Source organism: Tamandua tetradactyla, chromosome 2, assembly GCF_023851605.1.
Source record: "Tamandua tetradactyla isolate mTamTet1 chromosome 2, mTamTet1.pri, whole genome shotgun sequence".
Lineage (NCBI taxonomy): Eukaryota > Metazoa > Chordata > Mammalia > Pilosa > Myrmecophagidae > Tamandua > Tamandua tetradactyla.
Window position 1 is genome coordinate 94,666,760 of NC_135328.1, and position 26,702 is coordinate 94,693,461.

Consider the following 26,702-nt stretch of genomic DNA (forward strand, 5'->3'; position numbering starts at 1 on the left):
TCTTTTTTAAAGCAACTGTCCTTGATGTCACTTTATTTTATTATTATTATTTTTTGGTGTCCTTTACTAGAAGGGAAAACTTCAAAATATGGTAATTTGAAACAGCTTGAGATTAACTCGGATATTTGAATGATCTTATACTCCCATTAGGAAAATTAGAAAACACAGAGTCTATGAAGACATGTATTATATTTGTGTGAGGAACAAGACTTTTTTTCATCATTAAGCATTTTAAATTTGTGTTTTTAAGAGAGGATTGGGAGAGAATATTTTCATTTCTTAAAAAAAGAGGAAGAAAAAAATAAAGTACAAAAGAAGACCATTGAGCATAGTTAAAATATTTGCACAGTGGTCCTAACTGATTTATGTTGTGCCAAAGGAACTGGCCTTATTTAAAGATTTGACTGTTCTAACTCCCGAATTTAGATTTTATTAATCTTGGGCACTTGTAGATAGATCAAAAAGCTGTTTTCAAAAGGGTTTTAAAGGGATTTGTGTGCATTTGCAGTCTTGGTAGTACTGATGAACATTTCTTAAAAGCTTATTTTTAATTTTTCATCCAGCCTCGCTAAGCAGGTATTCCCTTTTGTCCTTTGAATCTACTATTTCAACTAGTAAGATGAATTTTTGCAGGTCATGAAATAACCAAGTCGGTAGAATAATAAGGTCTCATAGGTGAAATGCATAAAATGTATATTGATTGCAAAAAAACAAAATCATTTTCTAAGAATTAGCCATATGTTTTTCTTAGCCAATACTCATAATTCTTTTTTCTAATCTATTATATTTTAATTTTATGCTTCAGTTTCTGTAAAGAATACTCTTTTAAATCAATGTAAATAGAAAAATGTGGAATAAAACTAATAGTCTGTGATTGCAATTAGTAAGAAGCATAGCACTAATTAGAAAAAGAACCAGACTATGTAAAAACTGAAGCTAAAGTAAATGAAGTGATCTCTAAAGAAAAAACAAATGTGATTCAGTGCACAGAAAAACTGAGTGAAGCAGAAATGTTCAGGGAACCCTAGAAGAACTGGAAAACCTCAAGCGGGGATAGAACTTGTGTAGAGATGGGGAAATAATAAAAGAAAGATTTCCAAGTAAGGCTTACCAGTGAGTTTTGAGGCTGGCCAAAGCTGACTGGGAAAATGTGAAAAAGTGAGTGTCTTACTCAGAGTTTGGTGAAGGTGTTGAATCCATTCTTGACAAGCCTGTAAACGCTTTGATCTTGGCTACTACATGGTGAGGAAACAAATTTATTGTGTTCACAAGGTGCTAGGGGCTGTTCTCCATGCGGTTTATTTAATTCTTGTGTCAGTTTTCTTTGAAGGAGAGTATTATCAGCTACAGTTTTACAGGTGAAGCAAAGGAGACACAGAGGGGGCTGAGAACATGTTTAAACCACACAGAAATTAACTGGAGATAAACTAAGAGTAGCAGCATCATTTTTATTTCAAAGCAGCTTAGGGACCAAGAGAGATACACAAAGACAAATGTGGCATAGGTGCAAATTCTTAGGCAGTTTCTTGATTGAAATGGTGGCAGGTTTAAGTGGAACAGATGAAAAATGTGGGTTATGATAGGCTACTGTATCTTGAGAGGGCCTGAAAAATGGGAAGAGGGCCCCACTTCTGATAAAGCAAATGGGCTTAGGAACTAGCTGCAAAGGGAGAAGATGAGGTTATTTGGTCCTTTTAATTTGCATTTCACATTTATTCTGAATTATCAAGATCTTTACAGACTGAAGATGGTGATTTTGAAGCTTCTTTTGGAAGGATAAATTTTAGGAGTTATTTTTAGATTCTGGAAAACTGATTGTAGTATGTTGGTTAGTATGTTAGTCCATTTGTGAATGGGACAGGATAGTAGCTAAAATCATTATGAATTGTATGGATATAATGTTTTTTAAATGGTGTGCTTATGTTTACAGAGTAAATCTCAAGAGCAAATTTATTCTTGAAGTTAAGTAGGCTAAGTGGGGAAATGCATGATTTAATCTAGCTTTATTGCTGTCCAAATCTCTAGACTGGCCTTTTCCTTTTAATAAAAATGCTTGTAGTTCCTTGTCTTCCCATTAGCTCATAGTTGAGAGTTTTGTTATGTTGTCTGCAAGATGGGACATATTAGGCTTGCCTGATTAAAATTGTTCATGGGAGATCAAGCAGACAAGGGACTTTTAGCATAATGAAAAACAGAATTGCTAGTCTTCAAAGATGAGATTTCAGAGATTTTTGAATGTATAACCACACCTGTTGTAGGAAAGTAATATGTTTATGTAATTAGATTCTGGTTCATTTCTGAGCACTTATTTAATTCACACATGGTATACTTTCCTTTTATGGACTATTATCTTCTCATGCAGAAAACACAAGAAATGTTGAGAGAAGCCAGAACTTGAATGAACTGAAAGGTTCCTTTTGAAAGATCACAATGTAACAAGTTAAACAACCAGTTACCTACTTAGGTTAACCTGCATATTTATGAAATGAGATGTAGGAGCAAAGTTGAAACTGGTAAATGGAAAAATCAAAACAAATTACATATCCTGTGTTCTTAGTCTAACCTGAGAAAATTACACCAGCTTTTGGAAAATAGTCTCCTTTTGTTTAGTGGACACCTTAGTCCAAAGTTTTTATTTTTTGTCTTCCCATTTTGCAGCCCCAAACTTTCCATTGCTGTGCTCTGAAAGCATTGTTATTATCCTCATTTTACTATCATGTTTGAGAGAGAGAAAAAGATTATACCAAATGTAATTTAAAATCACCTCTTTTTTTGTCTTTTTAAAGTAAAGTCCAAGGCTATAGACTATTTGAATACTTTATTTACTTTATAGAATACTTCAATTTTTTCCTGTATTTTTTAAAAATGCATTTTAGTTCTTCAGAAAGGAATCATTTGTAGCATAAATCAAAATGTTATTGCTATAATGAGGCAGCATTTTAGAAGAGAATTACCAAGGTGTGAACTTTTTTTTAAACCTTCATGTATAAAGCATTAATTTCATAGACTGAGGACTTCTGAACATGTGAACACTTCTTCAGGGAAGGCATTTTCCTCAACAAATAAGTCATGCTTTGTTTTCACCCAGTGGATTGCTTTAGAACATTTCTCATGTAATTAAAATAATTTTTCCATTAGCTGAGAGCGGTTCTCAAAGCTTTTTTACTTTTTTTAAAATTCAATCTTATTTTGCATTTTTTAAAAAAGAATTGTTTCTAGCCTGATTTTAACATAAACAGCAGAAACCCAAGTTATTTCCATGTCAGCTCTGGGCAAGAGAATAAAAAGAGAAAAGCAGACCTCAAACCAAACTCTACCATAAATTACTCCAGTTATATTATGATTGATTTTAGTAATCTTATCAAACATACATTGGCCAGGCATAAAAATGTTTTAATTAAAAGTCATAACGAATTGAGGAAGAAAGGAGCTTGAAATTTTAAATCGTGGGAGTTTTTTTTTGATATCTAATATTATCTACAGAAGGAGAGCACCAAACAAGGTTATGTCTTAAAGCAGTAAAATCTGTGAATAGTTTTGTTTGTGGGAGGAGGTTACAAAAAGGTTATTCTTCTGGTGTTCTTCTTGAACAAGTAATCAGAGTCAGTTCACAGATCTCTTGGTTTCCAACCATTTTATAATCTTGAGAATTATTTTTTGCATCAAATTACATATGACCCTTTTTTTTTAAAATGTAATTTTGAGATACTGTCACATACCATGCAGTCCATCCAAAGTATACTATCAGTGGTTCACAATCACCATTCATTTTTAGAACACTTGCATTACTCCAAAAAATGAAATTAGAAGAACAAAGAAAATCACAAACATCCCATACTCCTTACCCCTCCTGCTTACTGACCACTAGTATTGTAATCTACCTAATTTTAAGACTTGCAGTAAAGGTAGATGAACTAAGACAGTGTAGTATTGACAAATACATATATATCAATGAAACAAAATAAAACATCTGAAGTAGATCCATATAAACATGGGCAACTGACTGTTTTCTTTTTGCAGTATAGTTACATAATCATTACTAAAGATCAGGGCTACTGGATTACATTTCAGCAGCTTCAGGTATTTCCTTCTGGCTATTCTAAAACATTAGACTCTAAAAAGGAATATCTATATAATGAGTTAGTAGTCACAATCATTTGTTAAATCCTAAGTTTTCAGTTATACCTCCTTCCTTTCATTTGGTATTGCTCTCAATCTTCAGGGCTGCCTGAGCAATGACCATTTTAACTTCTTCATGCTGGAAATGGGTATTGACCTTCTGGGTTAGAGAAATGAATCTGGTTGCTGTTCTTGGAAAGCCTAGTATCTTTGGGTTTCAGGATTTATTTGGCCTATGATTAATCCAGAAGCCTTAAGTTTCTGAGAAAATAAACTTACTAAGAAAAACCTTTATAGAGACTTAGAGCCCTGAGCATTCCGTCAGGTTTTCAGGAATACTGTCTGTTGGGGCATGGCATACTGTGATAGTTTGAAATATCTGGCTAAGCTGGATAAGAATAGCCTCCAGAATGACCTCTCAATGGCATTTGAAATCTCTGAGCCACTGAACCTTTATTGTATTCCATTTCTTTTCCCCATTTTGGTCATTCTCAATCGCAAGATACCAGGGCCAGGCTCATCCCTGGGAGTCATGTCCCACAATGCCAGGGAGACTTAAACCCCTGGGAGACATTTTCCACGTAGGGGGGAGGATAATGAGTTTATTTTCAGAATTGGCTTAAAGAGAGAGGCCGCACCTGAGCAACAAAAGAGGCTCACTGGGGGTGACATAATAACATGCAGGCCTAGCTTTGCTATTGCAGAAATAAGTTTTTTAAAGGCAAGTGTCAAGATTGAGAGGTTGGCTTATTAAATTGGGAGTCCTTAATGCCCAAGAGAATATTAGGATTTCCCCTTGTGCAGAAGTTTAGTAGATCCACATTTTCCCTGAGTCCCTCAAGGGGACTTTGCAAGGTTCTTATTTTCTGCCCCAAATACTCTGGAATATATTTGAGTATTACACTAACCTGCACAGAATAATAAGATCTCATTGTACAGAATAATAAGATCTAATTCCATATTCTAGATTTTAGGTCTAAACTGACCAGACAGGTTATATTAGTGTGCTACAGAAATTTTAAATTTTAGGCCAAATAAGCATCTCTTCCTTTGGTCTTCCACACAGGTTGAAATTTTAAAATACAGGCAGTATCATCATTTACCCTCTATTCTGATTTACCTGAATCCTTACCAGGTCCATTACATATATATCTCTAATTGGAGTCTGGTCTCTATTTCAGCTTCTTTAACGGTTACTGTATGAAGTAATACTGGCATTCAAAACTGCAGAACTCTAATTCTGAGTCTCACGTGTCACACAGATACCCAGTGTTCCAGGGAGCTACCAGGTTATAGACAAAGAGTACAGCACCCTAGAATTTAGAAATGACAATTAAAACTCAGGAATAGATGTGTTTGCTGTAAGAGATTACAATCTAGGAACTTTTACAATGGAGCCATTTTTGAGCATTCTGTACTCCTTAATCATCAGTTGCCCAATCTCTGCCCACTTCCTCTCTCCAATAACCTATGCACTGGAATTCGATTCTCAGAGTTTGCTCATTATATTTAGCTTATGTTAATGAGACCACACATTACTTGTCCATGTTTTTCTGGTTTATTTTACTCAATAGAATGTCCCCAAGGTTCATTCCCGTAGTTGCATGCCACTGGACTTCATTCCTTCCTGCAGTGGCTCATTATTCTGTGGTATGTATACACCACATTTTGCCCTTCCATTAATCAGTCAATGTACCCTTAAGCCACCTCCATCCATTGTATGAAAAATGCTGCCATAAACACCAGTATGCAAATACCTATTCATGTCCCTACTGTCAGTTCTTCCAAGACTTTGACTTCTAACGGGGTTACACGATCATGTGTCAACCCTATATTTAGTCTCCCATGGAACCACCACATTGCCTCTAGACGGGCTGCACCATTCTATTTCTCTGTGGTATAATCACACAGTTATCCCTAAGTTATAATCGCATAGCTATACATTCATCACCAGAAGCTATTTCCATTTCTTCCACAAAGAGAGAAGAAAAGGAGAAAGGAAAAAGAACAACAATGAGAATCCTATACTCCCCTCCCCATTACATCCCTCATTATTGACATTCAGCTTTGGTATATTTCACTTGGTATAATTAATGAAACAACACTACAGTGTTACTGTTAGCCATATACCCTATTTTGTATTAATTGTATTTTTTCCATATACCATTCCCCTTTTAACACCTTACAATAGTGACCTTCGATTGTTCTCCCTCAAGTAAAAACTGTCTTATATTTGTACATTTAATTACCATCATTGCCCACTCTAGGTTTCTCTGTTATACGGTCCTAGTTTTTATCCTTTATCTTTCTTTCTGTGGTCATACATGTTGCCAGCCTTCCTCTTTCAACCACCTTCACACACAGCTTTGTTTAATATACTTACAGTATTGTACAATCACTCAGTATTGTGCTATCCACTTCTAGATCTTTGCAATCAGGCTCTGTTGAACATTTTATATTCCTTCAGCATGAAGTGCCTAAACTCTACCCTTTTTCTAACTCTTGATAACCTGTATTCTCAACTTTAACTCTCAGAATTAGTTCATTATAGTTAGTTCATATTAGTGAGACCATACTGTATTTGTTCTGTTCTTCTGGCTAATTTTGTTCAACATAATGTCCTTCAGGTTCATCCATGTTGTTGCATGTGTCATGACTTTATACCATTTTACAGCTGCATAATAGTCCATCATACGTATATACTGCAGTTTGTTTATCCACTCTTCTGTTGATGGACATTTGGATTGTTTCCCTCTGTTGGCAATCATGAATAATGCTGCCATAAATATCAATGTGCAAATGTTGATTTGTATCCCTGCTTTCAGTTCTTCAGAATATATATCTGGGAATGAGATTGCTGGATCACACAGCAGCAGTTCTATATTTAGCTTCCTGAGGAACTGCCAAATTGCCTTCCAGAAGAGCAGTTGCACCATTCTACATTCCCACCAACAGTGAATGAATGTGCCTATTTCTCCATATCTTCTCCAGCAATTTTAGTTTTATTTTTTTGGAAATGGCCATTCTAGTAGGTGTGAAATGGTATCTTATTGTGGTTTTGATTTGCATTTCCCTAATCTCAAGTGAGTTGAGCATCTTTTCATATATTTTTGAACCATTTATATTTCCTCTTTGGAAAATTGTGTGTACATGTCTTTTACCCATTTTTTAAATTGGGTCATTTGTCTTTTTGTTGTTGAGTTGTAGGATATTTTTAAATTTTCTGGATATTAAGCCCTCATCTGATACATGGTTTCCAAGTATTGTCTCCATTGCATAGGCTGCCTTTTTACTTTCAAGTCCTTTGATGCACAAAAGTGTTTAATTTTGAGGAGATCCCATTTATCCCATTTATCTGTTTCTTCTTTCATTGCTTGTACTTTTTGGGTGTGGATTCTAGGAAACTGCCTTCTATCACAAGATCTTTAAGGTGTTTCCCTATATTTTCTTATATGTTTTATCATCTTAGCTCTAATGTTTAGTTCTTTGATCCATTTTGAGTTAATTTTTGCGTAAGGTGTGAGATGGGGGTCCTCTTTCACTCATTTGGATATGGATATCCTATATATATATATATATGTGTGTGTGTGTGTGTGTGTATATATATATATATCCATATATATATATATATGGATATATATATATATATATCCATATATCCGTATTTGTTGAAGAGGCTGCTCTGTCCCAGTTGAGTTATCAAAAATCAATCAAAAATCAATTGGTTGTAGAAGAGAGGATCCACCTCTGCATACTCTGTTTGATTCCACTGGTCAGTACTTCTATCTTTGTGCCAGTACCATGCTATTTTGACCACTGTTGGTAGTATGCTTCAAAGTCAGGTAGTATGAGACCTCCCACTTCATTTTTCTTTTGTAAAATATTTTTAGCTATTTGGAGCACTCTGCCCTTCCAAATAAATTTGATTACTAATGTTTCTACTTCTGCAAAGTAAGTTGTTGGGATTTTAATTGGCATTGCATTAAATCTATAAATCAATTTGGGTAGACCTGACATCTTAACTATATTTAGTCTTCTAATACATGAACATGGTATGTTCTTCCATGTATTTAGGTCTTCCTTGATTTCTTTTAGCACTATTTTATAGTTTTCTGAGTATATATCTTTTATGGCTTTGTTTAAATTTATTCCTAAATATTTGATTCTTTTAGTTGCTATTGAAAATGGAATATCTTTCTTAATTTCCTCCTCAGGTAGTATATTGCTGGTTTATAGAAACACTGGTGTTTGCACATTGATCTTGTATCCTGCCACTTTGCTGTACCGGTTTATTGGCTCTAGGATTTTTGTTGTAGATGTTTCAGGACTTTCTACCTATATGATCATGTCATCTGCAACAGTGAAAGTTTTACTTCTTCATATCCAATTTGGATACCTTTTATTTCTTTTTTTTTCCTAAATGGTCTAGCTAGAACTTCTAGCACTATGTTGAATAATGTTGAATGGTGATAATGGGTATCCTTGTCTTGTTCCTGATCTTAGAGGGAAAGCTTTCAGTTTTTCCTCATTGAGTATGATGTTAGCAGTACGGTTTTCATATATGGCTTTTATTATGTTGAGAAAGTTCCCTTCTGTTCCTAGCCTTTGAAGTTAGTTTTCATCAAGAAAGGTTGTTGAATTTTCAAATGCCTTTTCTGCATCAATTGAGATTATCACATGGTTTTTCTTGTTTAATTTATTGATGTGGTATATTACATTAACTGATTATCTTGTGCCAAACCACCCTTGTATCCCTAGAATAAATCCTACTCGGTCATGGTGTATAATTATTTTACTGTGCTGCTGGATTCGATTTGCAAGTATTTTGTTGATGATTTTTGCATCTATATTCATTAAAAATTAGTATGTAATTTTCTTTCTTGTGGTATCTTTGCATGGCTTTGGTATTAGGGTGATGTTAGCTTCATAAAATGAGTTATGTAGCTTTCTCTCCTCTTCAAATTTTTTGAAGAGTTTGAGTAGGATTGTTACTAAATCTTTCTTAAATGTAATCTGAGAAAGTACTTTGTATAATTTTGATCTTTTAATATTTATTGATGCTTTTTTTGTGCTCCAAAATGTGGTCTATCCTGGAGAATGATCCATGAGCACTCAAGAAAAAATTGTATCATGCTGTTGTTGGGTGCAATGTTCTGTAAATGTCTGTTAAGTCTAGATCGTTTACTGTATTATTCAAGATTTCCATGTCCTTATTGATCCCCTATCTAGATTTTCTGTCCACTGATGAGCATGGTGTATTGAAGTCTCCAACTGTTATTGTAGAAGTGTCTACTTCTTCCTTCAGTGTCATCAGTACTTACCTCAAGTATTTTGGGGCACTCTGGCCTGGTGCATAGATATTTATGTTTGTTATGTCTTCCTGCTATATTGCCCCTTTTATTACTATGTAGTGTCCTCTATTTCTTTTAATGGCTTTATATTTACTCTAATTATTTTGATGCTAGTATAGTTACCCCCACTCTTTTCTGGTTGTTGTTTGCATGAAATCTTTTTCTAGTTTTTCACTTTCAACCTGTTTCTGTCCTTGGGTCTTAAGTGAGTCTCTTGTAGACAGCACATAGAAGGATCCTGTTTTTTGACCCATTCCGCCAGACTATGTCTTTTGATTAGGGAGTTTTATCCATTAATATTTAATGTTATTACTGTAAAGGCAGTACTTTCTTCATCCATTTTGTCTTTTAGATTGTCATATTTTAATTTTATTTTTCTCTCTTTTCCCTATTCATTACCCTTACTTCTAAATTTCATTCTATACTCTTTTCCAAACCTCTTTTTCCTGTCTTTTCCTATCTGCCAGTAGTGCTCCCTTTGATATTTCTTATAGAGTAGACCCTTGTTCATGGCCTCAGTGTCTGCTTATCTGTAAATATTTTAAACTCTCCCTCATTTTTGAAGGACAGTTTTGCTGAATATAGAATTCTTGGTTGGCAATTTTTCTCTTTTCAGTATCTTAAATATGTCACACCACTGCCTTCTCACCTCCATGGTTTCCATTGAGAAATCATATTTCCTTTGTATGTGATGAATTGCTTTTCTTCTGCTGCTTTCAGAATTTTCTTTGTCTTTGACATTTGTCAATCTGATTAGTAAATGTCTTAAAGTGGGCCTATTTAGATTTATTCTGTTTGGGGTGTGCTGTATTCTTGGATCTATAATTTTACATCTTTCCTGAGTTGGGAAATTTTCTGTGATAATTTCTTCCATTATTCTTTCTGTCCCTTTTCCTTTCTCTTCTCCTTCTGGGCCACTCATAACATACATATTTATGTGCTTCATGTTGTCATTCAATTCCCTGTGACCCTGCTCATATTTTTCCATTCATTGGCATGTAGGATTTCAGATGTCCTGTCTTCTAGCTCCTAATCCTTTCTTCTACCTCTTCATATCTGTCATTGTATGACTTCATTGTGTTTTTCATCTCTTCTGTTGTGCCTTTCATTCCCATAAGTTCTGCCATTTCTTTTTCAAGCCTTCACGTTCTTCTGTGTGGATGTCCTATGTCTTCTTTTTTCATCCTTTATCTCTTTATCCGCATTTCCCTTCAACTCATTGGATTGATTTCCAGGATTTATTTGAACATCTTTGGTTAGTTGTTTCAACTCCTCCTCAGTTGAGGTGTTAATTTGTTCCTTTGGTTGGGCCATATTGTCATGCTTCCTGATATGAGTCATGATTTTCTACTGATATTTAGACATCTGGTTTTCTTGCTTAATTTATTCTGGAGGTCATTTTCTCTCTTTTGCCTAGGGTTTTTTGTTGGTTGGCTTTGTTGTCTATTTGTTCATCTCTCTCGCTAGTCACTTGTCAAATTGGCTCTGCCCCTGGACTCCCCCCAAAACCAGATGCCCACTGTAGCCTACCTCAGGGATGGGAGTTAGGCATTGGGCACCACAGCAAGGTTTCTGTGTGTATTAAAAATAAGTCTGCTAGGATGCAGTGGTGCTCTGTTTGTTGCCGGCCCACAAGACCTGGGTTTGTTTTAGGGCACTGCTTTAACAGTTGTGTTGCCTTTATTCTTAAGTCAAAACAGTGGTTTGTTCCCAAGCCAGGGGGTCTAGACACAATATCCAATGGGTCTAACATATTTTTCTGAAGATTCTCTGAAAAAGCCCTTCAGTTCCCTTGCAGTTTCTGGTGTGCCCAGCAGATGGCCCTGTGGGATAATGTAATTGTCCTTAGACGCTATTTGCCTTATAGCCCTGGTTACACCTGTCTGGACAGAGCTGGGAATGCAGGCATCTTGTGCCCTACCCCCCTCTTTTGTGGCCAAAATCTGGCTCAAGTGGGGCTGTGTTCCCCACTTTATTTTTTGCAGAGTACTCTCCCAGCTGACCCAGTCTTTGACCAGCCTCCCAGTAGGAATAACTCTACCTGCTGCTATTTACCTCAGGGTTGGGGGAAGGGCTTTCAGACCCAGAGAGGGAGCTATGGACTCTGTCCATGTTTTCTCAGATTCTTTATCCCTCACTGACCTGTACTTGAAATGTTCTCTCCCATACCCCAGGTCTCCAAACAGTGAGAGTCTGTGTCATTACTGTGAGAGAATTTATATTCTGTGTCTCCAGTGGGAGGTATCCTGACTGCTGTTTCTATGCCCTTTCAGTGCTGTGTATGAGACCAAGTGAGGAGGAGGGGAGAGGACTGGCCACTCCAGTATGGAGGTCTCCTATCTGATAGTATTCTTACTCTTCAATTTGACATTTGTACGTCCTTGTATATCTTCTTCCAGAGTTCTGAAAAATTCAAAAAAAATTTTTTTCATTGGATCTCTAGGGAGAGATTTTCAATAGCTGTTTACCTACACTTACTTTTGAGTAAATTTTTAACATCTCAAATCATTACTGCTCAATCAAGTAGTCTAGAAAATAGTAGTTGCTTCAGTTTTAAGACATAATTTAGGATCAAATCATATAGAATTAACAAGGTTTAATATATGTTGTCATTGAGGCAACTAGTATGTGTCTGTCATATATAGTACTATTTATTTTATATAGCCCTCTAAAATCCCTTAAATTTTCCTTAGTCATGTTTAATTTCTGATCCTGATTAATATATCTATTTCTTTGTTTATTTAATAAACATTTATTGAACCTTTCTCATGTATCAGGTCTTGGGCTTGGAACTTTGAGGAGATGTTTTTTGCAGGAACAAACAAATAATTATCAGAATTTAATAGAATGGTCTAAATGTCAAAAGAACAGTATTTATAATTGAGGCTGAAATTTAGGATCATAGAATCCTAAAACAGAGGAGGTGATATTTAAACTGAGTCTGATGATTAAAATTCGTTTACCAGGTCAAAAATAAGGGGAAGTACAACAAATTCAAATGCATTATATATTTTTAAGGACTTGCAAATACTTTTTTTTTTGGAATATATAGGAGAAGTAACTGGAAATGATGCTGAAATAGTAGGCAGGAAGTGTCCTATCCACCATGTTGAATGAGAACCATGAGAAAGTTTGTATTTGGAAAAATAAATTGGGCAGGTTTGTGGGAAATTGTTAAGAGATGGCAGAAAGAGACTGCATGCAGTGCTTATCAGTTTGCCTACCCACACAACCACCCACACACCCTCTTTTCTTCAGTCAACTAAGAGGCAATCTTATATCATTGGATTTCAGAGACAGACTGATTTGACTTCAACTAAAGATATCTTTAACATCTGTCAGCATAAGATTTTTCATCTGTAAAATGGGGCCAGTAGCTATTTTGCAGTGTTGTAAAGTTCATGTGTTCAAAATGCCTTGCTTAAATTTCTGGACTTCTAGTAGATACTTTTAATGGTAGCTATTATTATCAACTATTGAATTCTAAGGGCTTAACTTAGAATTGCATAGTAAAAATTAATAATGTACCCTACCCTCAAGAACTTTTTAATAATTTACTCTTTGAAAAACAAAAAGAAAAATACACACGCTTTATCTGTGAAGATTTCTTTATTGCTTTCCCTATATGAAAGATAACCCCGCTGAAAATAGACAAATGTGTTCTTTGACCTTGTTCATGTGGTTCCACATATTTAAACCAGAGTGTTTCGATTGGTTAGCTTTAAAGTCCATGATTATATGATTAAGTAAGTTTCTCCCTGAGTAGAAAGTATTTTTTTCTATTCCTCTAAATACTGCTGTTAGAGATCAGGAAATCCTGTCTCCTATCCCAAATAGGAATTTCTTCTATTACCTTGCTAACAGGTGATGAGTTCTCTGCTTAAACTCTTTCTATGAATAAGGAGAAAGCTTTACTGTACAAAAAGAAAACTTTACTACACATTTCATGTTTGGACAGCTCAATTGTCAGAACACTGTGTAGTTGACGCCGTTTCCTTTTAATTCATACTGCTTTGGTACTAGTTTTCTCTTGAAGCCATATAGATTAATTCTAATTGGTCTTTCACTTGCAGTGCTGTCAGCTGTCAGCCAGAAACCAGCATTCCTCTTTTGAGTCTTCTTATATCCAGGTTAAGGATGTCCCAGGTTTTGTTGACGTTTTCTTTTTCTTTTTTTAAACAGCTTTGTTTAGAAATATTTGACATACAGTAAATGACATTAAAAATGTATAATTTGATAATTTTTATGTATTTATATGTATGAAACCATCACAATCAAGATAGTGAATATACTACCACCCCTTAGCATCCTTTATATTCTCATGCCTCTCCCCCACAAACTATGACCTCTCTGTGCCCCCTTTCTTTGTAACCACTTATGTTTTCTGTCATTGTATTAGTTTATATTTCTTAGAACATTATATAAATGAAATCATACTGTATACATTCATTTTTGTCTGACTTCTTTCATTCAACATAATTATTTTGAGATTCATCTAAACTTGTTAACATGTAAAATAGTTCTTTCCTATTTATTGATAGGCAATATTCCATTGCTTGTGTATACCACAATTTTATTCATTCACCTATTAATGAATAATTGTGTTGTGTCTAGTTATTGACTTTTATATTTAAAGCACCTGTGACCATTGGTTTTGAAGACTTTTTATGAACTTATACTTTTTTTTTTCTCTTGGGTAAATTCTTAGGAGTGGAATAATCATATGGTAGGTATATGTTTACTTTTTAAGGAATTATTTTTCAAACTGGTTGCATCATTTTACATTCCCACCATCAGTATATAAGAGTTCTAGTTCCTCTACATCCTTAGTATGCTTGAATGGTCAGCCTTTTAAATTTTAACTATTCTAATGGGAATGTGGGGTTATGCCTTTGTGGTTTTAACTTGATTGTCCCAAATAGTTAATGATGTTGACCATCTCTTCATGTACTAATTTGCCATCTATATATCTCCTCTGGTGAAGTGTCTATTCAGATGCTTTGCACATCTTTAATTTGTTTTCTTATTATTGAGTTTTGAGTTCTTTATACACTGTGGATATCACTACTTCATTGGATATGAGCTTTGCAGGAATTTTCTTCTAGTCTATAGCTTCTCTTAATAGTGCCTTTAAAAGAACACAAGTTTTTAAATTTTGATGAAGTCCAGTTTATCAGTTTTTTCCTTTTCTGGACTGTGTTGTTGGTGTTAAATCTAAAAAATCTTTCCCAAACTCAAGGTCAAAATACTTTGTTTTAGTAGAGTTTTAACGTTTAGATTTAGGTATATAATCCACTTCTTATAAAAAACTTTTTGCATTGGAATAACTTAAGATTCTCAGAAAAGCTGCAAGGATAGTACAGACAGTTCCCATATACTCATCATCCATTTTCTCCTATTGTTAATGGTTATTTTATTTTTTTAATGCTTATTTTAAATAAGTACTGTACATTTGTCAAATTTAGTAAGTAACCTTCATGAATTACTATTAAATAAATTCCAAACTTTATTTGTATTTCGCAAGTGTTTTTACCAATGTCCATGCTCCTTTCTAGAATTCAATCTAGGAAACCACATTCATTTAGACATTGTGCCCCCATAGTCTCCTGTGTTTTGTGACAGTTTCCCAATCTTTCCTTCTTTTTTTTTATGACTTTAATAGTCTCGAGGGGTACTGTTCAGATATTTTATAGAATGTCCTTCAATTTGGGTATGTCTGCTGTTTTTCTCTTAATTTAGAATGGGGTGGTTTTTTGGGTAAGTGCCCGTTTATCTCATCATGTTAAAGATTCATACTATGATGAACATGGCTATTCACTGGTGTTGCTAACCTTGATCTCCTCGCCAAGATAATGTTTGCCATGTTTCCCTATTGTAAAGCTAATCTTTTGTCCCCCTTGCCATATTCTGTTCTTTGGAAACAAGTTAGTATAGCTCATGTTCAAGAATGGAGGATGGAATTAAACTCTATCCCATATAGAGGGGTATCTTCATAAATTGTTTGAAAATCTTAGGTAAGGAAGATTTGTCTCTTCTCCCTCATTGGTATATTTCATCAAGTCCAATGTAATCAACCTGCTGCCATGTAGCCAGCTGATCATCTCGGGGAATGGTGCCATATTGGGGGCTGAGTTTGGGTCTTTGCTTCTGGTGGATTGGACACTCAGCAATGGCTGTAGCCAGATCCACCTTGGTAAGTAGAAGTCCATGTTGCTCAGCCCATGCATAACCTCCATCCCTAGCACTGTGACCACTTTGTTTATGAGCCCATTGGGCGATGAAAGGAATTGCTGGGGAAGGAGGCTGACTGGTAGCCACAGAATGGGTCATCTTATCCACTTGATCATTAAAACTTTCCTCTGCTGAAGTCACCCTCTGATGCACATTCACATGGAACACAAATATCTTCATGTTTTTAGCCCACTCAGAAAGGTTTATCCACATACTACTTCCCAGACCTTTTTGTCACCAATTTTCCAATCATGCTCTTTCCCAGTCCCTGATCACTCAGCCAAGCCATTAGCAACAGCCCATAAGTCAGTATACAAACACACCTCTGGCCAGTTCTCCTTCCAAGCAAAATGAACAACCAGGTACACTGCTTGAGCACTTCCTTTTTCTGACAGTGTAAGATGCTTGAGACTCATATTTTCTGTGCCTTTCAGCCCTGCAATCAACCATTTTATGAAAGAGCCCTTGTTCTTTTTATTGGAGTATGATATTTGGAAACCAGAATCTGGGTACTGCATATGCACAATGATGCTACTAAGGTATCAGTGCATCTAGGTTCTTTCAGCAGACAAAACTAGAAAATACATTTATGCACACTAATCCATGTATTTATATAATTACTACTGCATACCCCATATGTATGATTTTCCATTTGCAACTATACTAAGCTAAATGTGCATTCATGCTGGTGTCTCCTATTCTAATGCAGTACCACATGGTTCATTCTAACATGGTTCATTGCTCATCTGTAACTTCCCTCTCTAACAGTAAGAAGCCTGGGTCCCACCATACACTTTCTATTTACTTATTTGTTCAATCCCTGTATACATGTAAAGTAGTTTTGGAATTGTTAATCCGTGCCCTATAATCCATTTTGAGTTAGTCTTTGTATATGTATATGTATATGTATATGTATATGTATATGTATAGATCAAAAAAGAATATCATATTTGTTAAAAAGACTATCTTTTTTTTTTACCACTAAATTGCCTTGGCACCTTTGTTGAAAATTTTTCATTCATTCATGTGTGGGTTGATTTCAGCACTTTTTTTTTTGTTCCATTGGTGTGTTTGTCTGTCTTTATCCAGATAATTTGATTATTACAGCTTTATAATATCTTCAGAAATCAGGTAATATTAGTCCTCTTTTCTCCTTATTCAAAGTTGTTTTACTATTATAGGTCTTCTGCATTTTCATCTTAATTGTAGAATCAACTTGTCAGTTTCTACAAGAAAGCCTGTTGGGATTTGGATGTGGATTGTTGTCAAATCTTTAGATCAATTTGGGAAGAACTGACATCTTAACTATACTGAATCATCTAATTCATAAACAAGTTAAACCTTTAAACTTAGTTAGGTCTTTAGTAGCTCTCAGAAAAGTTTTGTAAGATTTGTAGGTTTCACAATCTTTTGTTAGATTTATCCTGAAGCATTTCATATTTGTTCATGCTATTATAAACAACATTATTTTTTTAATTGTAACTTTAAATTTTAGTTGTTAATAGACCTAGAATTGACTTTTAAAGTATTGATCTTTTCCCCAAAACCTTGTTAAATTCACATATTATTTTTTTGTAGCTATTTCATAGATTCTGTCTATTTTTCTACTTACAGGATCATGTTGTTTGCAAATAGATTTATTTCTTCCTTTACAATCTGGGTACCTTTTATTTTATTGTCTTGCCTAACTGCACTGACTGATCCTCCAGAGCATTATTGGAGAGAAGTGATGAAAGTAGACATCCCTGTCTGGTTCCTGATCAGAGGGAAAGCATTATTTATCACCATTAAGTATGATATTAGCTGTAGGTTTTTCATAAATCCCCATTATCAGGTTAAGTTCCCTTTTATTATTACTTTCCTGAGAGTTTTTATTAGAAAGGAAGTTTGGATTTTGTCAGATACTTTTTTTGGTGCCTTATGTAAATGAGCATAAGGTTTTGCTTTTTTAGTTTTATAATATTATAATTACATTTAAATCAGCCATGGAGTCCTAAATTGATCAAGTCTTCAAATCCTTAGAAAGGCCTTCCTTGGCCATGGCATATTATTCTTTATGAATGTGTTTGATTTAATTTTTTAAAATAATTTTTCATTGATGTTCCTGATGGATATTGGTCTATAGTTTCCTTTTTTTGGTAATATCTTTGTCATTTTTTGCCTATAGTGCTGGCCTCATAGTAAAGTATAAGTCTCCTTTTCAATTTTTTGGAAAGTATAGAGTTAGTGTTTCTTCTTTAAATATTTGGTAGAATTCACCAGTGAAGCCCTCTGGGCCTGGAGTTTTCTTTGTGAGAAGGTTTTAAATTATAATTAGAATATCTCTAATAGATATTGGTATATTCATGTTAACCCTTCCTTCCTAAGGGTTTTGGTAAATTGCATCTTTCGAAGAACTGGTTATTTCTGTTGTCAAATTTGTTGGCATAAAGTTGTAATATTCCCAGATTCTGCAGTGATTGCAGTTTTCTGATTCCTGACATTACTAATCTTTTCTTTTTATTTGTAATCAGTCTGTCTAGAGGTTTATCAATTTTATTGACTAGCTCAAAGGCTGAACTTTTGGTTTCATTGATTTTTCTTTTTGTTTTTCTGTTCTCTGTTTCATTGATTTCTGTTATTATGCTTGTTTTTTCCTCTTTTCTGCTTACTTTATGTTTAATTTAGTTTTCTTTTTATGGTTTCTTAGATTAGGGAAGCTGAGGCCATTGATTTAAGACCTTCTTTTCTAATATAGATAGATGTTTAGTACTATAAATTTTCCTCTATTTAAAGTCCCCACAAATATTTAAATGGTGTATTTTCATTTTCACCCATTTAAACATAATTTCTAATTCACCTTTTGGTTTCTTCTTTGACCTTTAGATTATTTCGAAGTATCTTAATTAGTTCCCAAATTTGGGAGGATTTTGCAATGATCTATTACTGTTTTTTTTAATAAATTAGGTCATTTGTGAGCAATGAACATACTTTGTACAACTTGAATCCTTTTAAGTTTATTTGGACTTTTTTTTTTACCAAATATATGATATACTTTGGCTTCTTTCAGTTTTTGCTTTGTGTATTTTGAAACTCTTTTATTAGGAGGATAAACATTTAGGATTAATAAATTATCTTGATGAATTGGCCTCTCTGTTATTATAAAATTGTCTCTTCTATCATGGGTAATTTTCTGAAGTCAACTTTTTCTGACATTATCACCATTCCAGGTTTCTTTTGATTGCTAGTATGGTATCTCTTTCTCTGTCCTTTTATTTTCAACCTGTTTGCATCTATTTATTGTCAATTTCTTTTTTTTTTTTTTTTTTTTTTTTTTTTTTTTTTTTTTAGAGAGAGGGAGGAAAGGAAGGAAAGACAGAGAAGGAAGGAAGGGAGGAAGAAAGGGAAACATTTTTAAACATTTTCTTGTTTTATTATATTTTGTTTGTTTGTTTGTTTTTTACATGGGCTGGGGCCGGGAATCGAACCGGGGTCCTCCGGCACGGCAGGCAAGCACTCTTGCCCGCTGAGCCACTGCGGCCCGCCCTATTGTCAATTTCTTATAGGCAGCTTATAGTTTCTCTTAGGAAGAATTTCCTGTTCTTTTAGGAGTTCAATAATCTCTGCTTTTTAATTGAAGTATTTGGATCATTTATACTTAATGTGATTATAGATATGGTTCCTTTTAAATCTTCACCTTCCTGTTTCTTTTTGTCCCATCTAATCTTTGTTCCCCATTTTCTTTTCACTCTCTTTTAAAACATTTTTTTTTGTTTATTGTTTCTTTCATGATTTCTGGACTCTTAAACATTCTAGTTGTCCTCCTGAATTAGTTTCAGTTTTTTTAAGATAGATAAATTGTGTCAAGTTTTTAAAGCCCAAATGTCTTTTTAGTGCTTTTGACTAGGAATTTATAGGGTTATTGTTTTGGAAGTCTTAAAAATTGTTTGCTAATTTTATATTTACCATTCATAAAAATAGATTTTAAAGTATTACATGTTTCAGTTGATTTTGAAAACAGTTTTTTATGGGGAACTGTGTTTCTGTGCTCTAACTCTGTATGCAAGACTTTGTATTAGGAGGTGGTTCTCTTGGGGCCTGAAAGATAGGATCCTTACTCATTGGGACCATATGGATAAGTCAGCTGGGATTCCAAAGCTTTGGAGTATTTATCTATCTTGATATAGTATCTTTGCTTCCTCATTTGGGAGTGAGAGAAAGGAGAAGAGAGAAATTGAAGTCTGTCCTCCTATCCATCCCTACCCATTTCTTCTTAAATAGAAGAATTTATGGAATAAATTTGTCAAAAAATTGAGAAGCATTTCCTTATCTAGTATTTTTAACTTAATAATTTTATTGAGTTATAATTGACATAAATAAACTGTACTTAAACTACATTTATAATTGAATAAATTTTGACATATCTATACACCAGTGAAATATCACCACAGTCAAGATGACAAACATCCATCATGACCCAAACTTTCCTCATTCCCCTTTTTGATCCCTTCCTGGCCGCCAACACTCCACTCTCACTCTATTACTTTTGAGCATTTTATATATCACTGTGCTAGTCTCCAACTATGCTGAGAGCAATCTGAATGGTTCAAATTGCTCTCCATGTGCCAACTACTGTATTTTCTTAAGTTTTGTTTGCAGTTGCATAGGATTTGAATGGTCTGTACACTTATTCTCAAATGGTTTAGGAAAAATACTAGTGCTAGTGTTATAAATTTTCTGCAAGACAGAAATTATTTTAAAATAAAAAATTACGCTATTGAGGGACATAATCATGTATAAAATGTCGTTCTCAAATTAGGTCCTGGTCAAAATGGGAATTTCAGAGTTTTAAAGGAAATTACAAATTACGTAAATATTTACTTTGGGCGTAGCATAAACTGATGCTTATGGTATTAGGAATTTATGATTTAATGCCCACAACCATAGTAAGTAGTGGATGTTATTTTCTATGTTTAGGCTATCATGGTGCCTTTAAGTAGCTTCTTCTCCCTAATAAATCACATATAAAGCATGATCTTTTCCATTGAATATTGCCTACTCTTCATGTAGCCCCTTATATATTATTCCCTTTCTATCCAATTTTAAATAAGTGTATCAAAGATGTCATCCAACATGGAGAGAGGGATAGGTCTTGTGATTTCTGTAGGAAAGGAAGGGAATGCTGTAAAGAAGGGGAAAAGGAGAGATGTGGTTAGGCTTGAGTAATGCTGCAGCTATTTTTTTAATCAGATTTTGAAATAGGCAAATCATCACCTATCTCCAATTCTGGGAAATGGGGAGTTATGAGATCTGTGTGTGAGCTTCTATTCAGTATATACTGGAAATAGTTCCATTCACTTGGCTGAAGAGAAAACTTCTCCTAGTTCCCCCTTGAATGAAGTTGACTTGTTCCTACAGGCTTTCCTTGAAGTGTCTTTTTAGCCCCGGAATTTTGTTGAGGTAACTCTAGTTTCTAGAAGATATATATATATATATATCAGATATTCTTTTTCATTCTGTATTCTAAGTCCATGTCTTAAAATTTCAGAGAAGTAGAATGTGGTTCATCCTATGAAATGTAGGAACTTTCTGCCCTGTTTACTTCAGACAGTTGAGTGTCTGTGGTGGTTAGGACTGATGATTTGTAAGCTGGTGAATGATGCCAAAAATTAAATGTCTCCTGAGGACAGTGGAGTTTATAGTCTAGTATCTGTAAATATTAGGGCATTGTGCCAACTAGAGCTGGCATAATTTTGCAAGCAGGAGCCCTTTGCAGAAGGATCCACAGTAATTAACAAATTCAAAGTGCAATATTTTCCTTCCATTAATTTGGCAGAAAACAACTATATATCTATAGCAAGAAAGCTTTTGACATTTTCTTTTGCCTCTTAGAAAATAATGGATATTTTGAATTGTGATATAAACAACACTGCTGGGATTGTGTCATTTCCATTTTAACTTCCTAACAAAAATGTGTATTACTCAACTAACAATTCTTTTTGCAAAATTAAGTAGGAATAGTTGGCTGCAGGGTTGACCAGAATTGATTCACATTTTGTGGCCACTGGCTTGCAGGAAATTATTAGGAAGTTTATTAGGTCATTGCTTTTTACATCCTAGTCCCTGTATGTCTGAGTTATAGAATTCCAGTTGGGTATGATAGTTACCTATCCTTTCTTCCTTCTCAAATTCACTTTTACTCCAAAAATTGCATAACATTTCTCTTTTCTGATGCTTCTTTTAGGTTAAGGGAATATTTATCTTAAATCAGCTCAATCCAAGAGTTGTTAATTTTTAATTTTAACAATGTACTTAGGCATGAAGTATTTTGAATGATTTAAGAGTCCAGTGATAGCAAAATTTTCACTGGAGGAATTTTATAAATATTTGTTTTCAGATGTGTTGGTCTTCATATTAATATTCTTATCTCTTTGTAGTGTTTATCCTTTCACTAAAAATTAAAACTCTCCTTTTTAATACTCATATAGTGATTGAAAACTTGATGATTCCTCAATTTAACATTTTTCCCTCCTGTAGTTTTTTAATGCAATTTTATTGAGAAATATTACATATTCACTTATCATATAATCATCCAAACTGTACAATCAGTGGTCCACATTATCATCATATAGCTGTGCATTTGTCATCATAAGAGATTTTTGAACAATTTCATTACTCCAAAAAAATAAAAATAAGAATAAAAGTGAAAAAAAAAAAACACCTCAAAACAACCTATACCGGGGGTGTAAGGGTTGTTCAGTGGTAGAATTCTCCATGCCAGAGACCCAGGTTTGATTCCTGACCCATGCACTTGCCAAATGAACAAACAAGCAAAGAAATGAACAAAAAAAACAAATAAACAAAAATTCAGCAAATGGTGCTGCAATGAGGGAATACTCACAGGGAAACAGAATGAAATGTGACCCCCGCCATATAACATGCAAACAAAAAAAAACCCAAAAACAAACAAACAAAAAACATTGCATACCTCCTCCATTATTTATTTATTTTTCTTTCTTTTAATTTATCTGGATAAAGGGAGTGTCAGTCACAAGGTTTTCACAATCACGTGGCCACACCTTAAAAGCTCTATAGTTAGTCATCTTCAAGAATCAAGGCTATTGGATTAAAGTTCAACAGTTTCAGATATTTCCCTCTAGCTATTCCAAAAACTGAAAGGGGATACCTATATACTGCATAAGAATAACCTCCAGAATGACCTTTCAGTTCTGTTGGAAATCTCTCAGTCATTGAAACTTTGTTTCATTTCTCTTCCCCCTTTTGGTCAAGAAGTCTTTCTCACTTCCAGTATGCCAGGGTCAGGCTCATCCCCTGGAGTCATACCCCACTTTGCCAGGGAGGTTTACACCCCTGGGAGTCATGCCCCACGTTGTGGGGGAGGACAGTGAGTCACCTGCCCAGCTGACTTAGAGGGAGAGGCCACTCTGAACAACAAAAGTGGTGACTTTTAGGTATAATCATAAGTAGGCTTAGCTTCCCTTTGCAGGAATAAGTTTCAAAAGAGCAAGCCTTAAGATCGAGGGCCCCAGTCCATCAAATTGGTTGTCCCCAATGACTGTGAGAATATCAGGTCTTCCCCAAATGGGGATGTTTAATATTTCTACATTTTCCCCCAGTCCTATGAGGGGACTTTGCAAATACTTTATTTTCTTCTGCCCAGATTACTCTGGGAGACACTGGGGCATCACATCAACCTGTACAAATTAGATTAGATAGTATGCTATGGGAAATATAAATTTTGTACCAAATAAACCTCTTTTCCTTTGGTCTTACACAGAAGTTGAAGTTTTAAAATACAGTCAATGTCATCTTTAACCCTTTAGTGTGCTTCACCTTAGTCCTATATGGATCAACTTCATCCACGTCTCTAATTGAAATCTGATCACTTTTTTCAGTGTTTCTAACAGTTTTGTGTGGAGTAATGCTGACTTTCATAGCTGCAGAACACTAACCTCTGAGTTTCAGGTGTGATACCAATACCCAAAGTTCCAGGGAATGACCAGGTTATACACAGAGCTCAGCATCTCAGAATTTAGAAATAACAGTTACAACTCTGGAATAGATGTGACTGCTTTAAGAGTTTACAATCTAGGAAGCTTTATAATAGGGCTTCATTGATAACCTATGCTCTCAAATTTAATTCTCAGTTTGCATATTATACCTCCTGTAGTTTTGACATATTCTTTGGGTATATTTTGCTTCTATACAGTCTTTATAGACTGAGTATATTTAGGTCTGAACTTACTGTGCTATTTTTAATATTATTTTGGTCTGGAGTATCAGAAATCCATTTCACTGTATCAAAAACCAGAAATGTGGAAGGATATTGAAATAACTCTAGAAATTCCAGAGGTCAGCTTAGCCTCATGAGGGAATGGGAACCCACAGTCAGAAAAGCCTTTAAGATCTTAGCTAGTACTCTCGTCATCTGTTATGTTTGCTTCTATCCATATATCTCTTTTTCACACACTATATATTTACTTTTAGTGCTTTCTAATTCACATGACCAAACGCAATAGCCCATTAGTCCTTAGTTAATCTATTAGATGTGACCAGCTTAGCAGAGAAACCAACATCTTAGTCCTAGTTCCAAATATCCCAAGAGAGAATTTGGGCTACCTTGTGTCTGGTTTTGACCCTTGATCCAATCAGTGGTTGCTGATTCAGGTCATAGAGTACAAATTTGGCTCCTGGAACCTGCTCAATAAAAGGCAGTCTTTTTTAGCTGGGCAGATAACTTAAAAGGTAACTGTACTGTAAAAATAGGACAACTAAAAGAAATCCTATGTGAGCGTAAATCATTATCTATCCATTTATTCCATAAATATTTTGTGCCTACATGTCAGCAACTATGATAATAGTTAGGGATCTGGTGGTGAATGAGGTAAATGTAGTTCTGAATAGCCTGCATTCTAGTGGGGGAAACAGAATTTTGAAAAGGCAGCATGCAAATAAAGTAAAATAATTCTAAAATTTGATAAGAGTTTGAAGAAGACATGAGGGTGAGACAGAGAACCATATTTGGTGTGGGATATAAGGGCACTTGCTCTCTGCACTTGTTTTCTGAAGAGCTGACATTTATGTTTGGGCTTGAAGTGATTAGAGAAGACTGTTCTTATTAGGAAAAATAGAATGAGGGACCTAGAATAGTGAAAGTAGTAATGATGGTCATTGTGGATGAAACATGTTTCAATAAGAGAAAAACTTGGAATGAATTTGTCAGTAACAACTAGTTTCTATTTTGTTGACTTTGATTTAATTCAGTGATATTAGAAAATCTACCGTGTTAATGAAGCTGATAGGTTTGGTAGACCATAATGCTAAGATGAACATCACACACTTAATGACATAGCAGAACATGACATTACATTAGAAGTTTATTCTTGGTTTATTCATTCATTTCTTAAACATTCATTGAGTACTTTATTATGTGTCAGGCACTGGCTCAGGCACTGAGGCTACATAGTGAATAATATGGTTAGGGGCCCTCTTCAAATGAAGCTTATAAGAACCATCCTACTCAAAAAATGTGATTCTCTGACCAGCATCATCAATCATCCGGAAGCTTATTAGGCCCCACCCAGACCTCCTGAATCAGAATCTTAACATTAAGATTCCCATGTGGTTAGTATGTACACAGAGTCTGAGGAATACTAGCGTGAAGGTTGGCAAACTATGGCTCTCAGATCAAATCCAGCTGACAGCTTATTTTTGTAGGTAATGTTTTATTGGGACATAGCCATGCTCACTTGTGTACGTATTGCCTATGGTTACTTTAGTAGTACAATGGCAGATTTGAGTACTTGCAACAGAGACCCTACAATCCACAAAGTGTAAAATGCTTGCTGTCTTGTGCTTTACAGAATAAATATGCAAAACCCTTTTTCTGGAGTATAAACAAATTGCTTGGAATGCAGAACAGAAAGATTAATTTTTGTTTTATTGTTAAAAGCTTTTTGGAATAGTTAGTGTTGAACTGTTCTGAAAAGCAGTGATTTACTTCACAGCCTATAACTTGTAATCCAAATGAAGTCAGAGCCACAGAACACAATAAAAAATTTAAAAGTATAAGTCAAACTTTGAAACTGATAAGATCATGAAAAATTGAGGAGCAGGCCTAGGAGATTTAAGAATTTTGGTGTCATTGTGATGAAATAAAATAATAATAATAATAGTGTAAATTAGCCTTTAAAACTTACTTTAACAAGTGCTTTTCAGGCACAATTGTTCATTTGATAACAGTGTTGGAGATTGCCAGGGCATGTGTTTATATATCTATTTTGTCTATGAGAAAACTGAGACTAAAAACAATCAAGTGTTTTGCCAATAGTGGAGCTGGATCTGAGCCTTCAGATTAAACTGATTATATTTCACTGAAGAAAATATCTCAGGAGATTTGATGGTTAGAATTTAGCATGCTAGCTATATACTATTCCAAGCTTTAATTCACAGTACCCCCTGTTCTTACATATCCTAAGTATTAGATTTACATTTAAGATTTCCTTTGTTACTGAAATTTTTTTCTCTTAAATGCCACTTTCTTTTGTTGAAAATTATGCTAGACACTGTGAATATATGGAGTATTTCTGTTGTTATAAAACTGTGATGATTTTAGTATAGAAAATCATTTGCTTGATCAGCCATGAGTGAGGAGGGAAAAAGAAATAAAAATTGAGAGAATAAGTGACAGTAAGAATAGTTCAAAATAATGTGGACAAGAACTTCTACTACTGGCCTTTATAGTAACTGATACTGGACTAACATACATGCCATGAACAATGTTATTAATGAACAAAATACAAACAATTATTAATAGGCACTGGACAACAGCAGTCCAAAAATGTGATCATTGAGAGGAGAGAAACTCATAATAAGAGCCCCATATTTGCCCTGGCTCTCTGCCGATGAACGATTTCTTGACTGTGTCATAGGGACTTGAAGTCCACGTAGAGATAGTGGCCCTTCTGAAGCAGTTGGAACCTATGGAGCAGGGCACCAGAA

At 34.7% G+C, this 26,702-nt stretch overlaps 1 protein-coding gene across 10 annotated transcripts in view; it reads left to right on the forward strand.

Annotated features, from left to right (window-relative positions):
* RFX3 (regulatory factor X3) overlaps positions 1–26,702 on the forward strand; it is a 382,072-nt gene that overhangs the window by 86,993 nt on the left and 268,377 nt on the right. Inside the window, exon 1 of one of the 10 annotated variants that reach the window (XM_077148296.1) lies at positions 13,552–13,616. The exons of the other annotated variants lie outside the window; for them this stretch is intronic. The gene's annotated coding sequence lies outside the window, so the exon portion shown is untranslated. Of the gene's footprint in view, positions 1–13,551; positions 13,617–26,702 lie in introns of those variants that run through there. 10 annotated transcript variants of the gene reach the window in all.